General features: G+C 27.6%; 1 protein-coding gene across 1 annotated transcript in view; it reads right to left on the reverse strand.

Annotated features, from left to right (window-relative positions):
- Positions 1-2,349, reverse strand: part of LOC106677515 (SH3 domain-containing protein Dlish) — a 145,233-nt gene extending 142,884 nt beyond the window's left edge. Inside the window, exon 1 of the mRNA XM_067045660.1 lies at positions 2,321-2,349. The gene's annotated coding sequence lies outside the window, so the exon portion shown is untranslated. The remainder of the gene's footprint in view (positions 1-2,320) is intronic.
- Positions 2,350-4,095: the final 1,746 nt, after the last annotated feature.

The raw sequence follows: 4,095 nt of genomic DNA on the forward strand, positions 1-4,095 counted from the left end.
TATTGGATATTTTCCCCCTATCTCGTCTTAATTTTATTTTGGCCAAAATCACAGAAAATAGCAATAACTTGAACACAGGACTCCAATCTTTTTAAAACTTAGGAAAAGATGTAGGTTAGTATGTGAAAAGTTCTGTGATGCGCCCACCGTACCACATTTTTACTGTCCTACTGTATAGATGAGAAATGTTTTTACAGTATAAAACATTTTACTAAACTTTAAAACCAATTTGTTTAAATAAATAATTTGTATCCAATTTAAATCTGAGACTTAACTTGGATACAAATTATTTTATTTAAGCAATAAAAACCAGTCTCAAGAAAGTGAGAAGATTATATTTAAAACGAATATCAATATCTTTAAAGTTAAGAAATAATGATTTTAACCGGTAAAATGTAGTGTTTGAATAGAATAGAAAATTATTATTGTCGAATAAAAAATTGTAAAAGGTAAGTATAAAGTTCGAATCTAAAAGAGTTGAGAAAATAAAATTATTTCATAACATAATTGAGCATACTTAAATGTATGTTAAAACAAAATTGGAATAGTGAAAAAATTTGCTAAAATGTTTTGGAAAATAATATAATGATTATCATATTTTGATATTTATGACGTGTATTTTATAGGAATATGAAAAACATAATTGCAACCAATGCAGAAATATAATTGTTGAAATTCGGTAATATTTAAACAATAAATTATGCAAACACTTTTTTTCGTAAGAATAAGAAATATTTCTATTTTTATTCAAATTTTTTTCTTTAAAAAAAATAGACGATATATAGTCATAAATTACTGACCGGATTCCTTATGTAAATGCCATGGTGTTGGATTTAACATTTTTCAGTATTTTGATTTGTCTATATATAATTAAAACTAAATGTTTATTAAATGTGAAACATGTTAATAAATATTGGAAATATCTTTTTAAAAATAAAAAAAAAAAATGTTTTAGTAATGTTAAAGAATCCTTAAATTTGAAGCCGACTGTGAAGGAACTAGTGCCATTGTTTATAAACAATATTATCTGTCATAAAACACCCTAACATTGTAAGTTAGCATAGCAGTAGTCTGTTAATTACAAAATTATTTCTAACGAATACCAAGAATTTAAAGAAAAAAACAAACAAACAAATTTTTTTTCTGCATTTGAAGAGTACGGAAGGTTAAAAAACAACAAGCAGGCTGATAGAGTAGTGAACAGAAACCTGAACAACAACATTGACAGAACAAGAAATGCCGCGTCGTTAAGATTATATATCAGATATGCTCCGGGGAACACAAGGGACCTGGATGAATAGGACAAGCTGTGCCTAATACAGAGAATTTCCTCCAGTAGGAACTTCTTCTGGTAAGGAGTAGGGAAGGTTTGATATTTAGGAATAGAAGACTCTATAGCGAGTAACAAAACACGGACCGCAACTTCTTGGGGTCTTTTCACCGTCGTGACGGCGTAGAAAAATGTCAACATCAAAGGAATCTGTGTCAATCTCGAAAGCCTACAGGTTTTCTTTTACTAAAAGATCTTTTAATAGCATTCAGAAAATTTTTCCGTAAAATTATTATAATAAAACAGTTTATCTTTTTTTTTCTTTTTTTTAATCAGTCAAAAATAAAAAAAAAAATGTTCATAAACTAAATGATCGTATTCAACATATATAGTGTAACGTAGATTGAGGTATGTATAATATATTGTAAATTAAATATTAACAAAATATTTTTTAAATGTATGCAAAAATAAATTAGTTAGAACTTTGTGATTGTCATGAAAATTAGTCAAGTTTAATAGAAATAAATACATAATGACATAATTATTCTTTATAAGGAAACAATTGAAAAGTTCACATTTTATAATTAATTGAATTAAATTATTTTTGTGTAATAAATAGGAACTTAGAATTATTGGTTAGAACCCATGATTTTTATTTACATTTTCTCCATTATTATGATACAGGTTTTGAGTTTTTGATTAAAAATCAGTTGAAGGTTAAAAACCTTAATTTTTTAAGGTTAAATTTTTAATTTAATTAATTAAATATTTGCAATGACGAATCATACTATATTTAATATTTATTTACAGTAAAAAAAAAATAAACTCCCTTTTATTTTCAAAATAACCTGTCGTTCAAGTATAAGAATTCGAATGAAATAAGAAAAGTTTACATTCATATTATCATCATAACATTTACTATTAAAAATTAACGCACGTTCTTGTATATTCAATTTAAATTAATAATAACTATAAATAATGATAATGATTTCAAACTGTTTATGTAAAAGATATCTAACGAAAAATACGAAATAAAAGTTGAGTACTCACCCACAGGACCCCAACAGCTAGAAACCTTGTACACTACTGGCGGGACTCCAGGATCCAGCTCAGCTACTGGAACCCGATCTAAGCCGAACTATTCCGATATCGTACGATCCATAGATGCTCGGTTAATTTATCTTCAATTAACCATGTTTTTCATAATTTAATAAAGTAATTTTAAAATATTACGATAAAAGCAATACAGTATATCAATTGACTGTTGTAAAATAAGTAAGCCTCAATATATTTTAAAAAATCCTACAGAGTGTTAAAAACTAAATCTATCTCGGCCATCTTGAGACTAATTTTAAAATGTAATTTAAAAATCTTACTTCATACAGACCTTCCTGGATATATTTTTTATAATTTTAATTTATTTTTTAAAAATAAATTTTACAAGTAAGTATAATAATATTTATAAATTAGATTAATTCAATCAAACGTGGAAATAAGCTATCTATTGGTAAAATTATAATGGAAAATAAGCCATGTTATAACGTCATTTTAGGGATTTTTCCTCTGTATGGCTATATTTTCATATATTCAGAAAGGACATCCGCAACAGAGGAGTGATTAAACTAGATAGATGAATAATTTTTTTCTGTAGGTATCTTTCATTTGAGGAATTAAGATGTGGAGATGGTCAATGAGAGGGGGGTGATCGGCAAATAAACAAAATATTATTTATTCCTTCCGACGTTTCAACCTAAATTTGAGGTCTTCATGAGGGCTAAAAATCCAAAAAAAAACAGATAACAACCATCATTCGGAGAAACATAAAAATTAAAAGAGTGAAATAAACCAACAAATTAAGAAAAATACAAAACAATCTATTGAAAATAAAGAAGTTGATGAATAACCATGGAAGTAGATAGTAATAAATTGGTAACAATGAAAGATCCCGAATTTTGAATCCCGAAAAATATATTTTCGTAATTTTATGACCCCTAAATTGGGCATTCACTTGATATTTTGTGTGTATGGATCAGAGAAAGAATTTAAGGGTGTATGTAAAAGGGATAATTGACCCAAATCACATGTTCATTTAAGAGAGCAATATAAATCCTTCTTATAATTCATATTTATTTTATTGTTTACAAGATTCCAAGATTACTTTAACGCTTCTGCCCTATTGTATCTTTTTTTAATATCCCACTAAAGCCTATTGAAGAGATTAGCTACTTAGGACTTCAACTTTACTAGAAGCTCACTTCGAATCTCAATAATATGAAACGACAAGAAACTGCACATAGATTCCGATTACTACAATACCTACTTGACAAACGCTCTAAACTCCCAATTCACTACAAAAATCTCTTATTCAGTATCGTAATCAAACCTAGTTGGACATAAGTAATTAAGCTTTGGGCATCGCTAAACCATCAATTCCACCCTTATCCATTCCTTTCAATTTAAAATCTTTCATGCTCCTTATAATGTCACAAATAAACTCATCCAGGAATACCTCAACATCTCATTCCTTGCAGATTCGGTCCAAAATACATATACCTCCTTTCATTCGAAAATTCTTACCCATCCAAACACATTAGTTCTTAATCTCTCATCCTTAACGATCCCTTATAATCCTCCGAGGCGTCTGAAAAGAAGATGGCCCCGGGATCGTCTAATTTAAAGCAATGATTGAAATACCACTATTAGAAGGTGCCTGCAAAAGATTATCATGTTTTATGAAATATTTATCTCATTTATTTATTGTATTTTTTTTTTATACAGTTGTAAGTTTCAAAAAGTAAATAAAAAAAATAGTATTGTAAAAGTAA

Source organism: Halyomorpha halys, unplaced genomic scaffold, assembly GCF_000696795.3.
Source record: "Halyomorpha halys isolate HHAL.00 unplaced genomic scaffold, Hhal_1.1 Scaffold101.1, whole genome shotgun sequence".
In the NCBI taxonomy this organism is placed as follows: domain Eukaryota; kingdom Metazoa; phylum Arthropoda; class Insecta; order Hemiptera; family Pentatomidae; genus Halyomorpha; species Halyomorpha halys.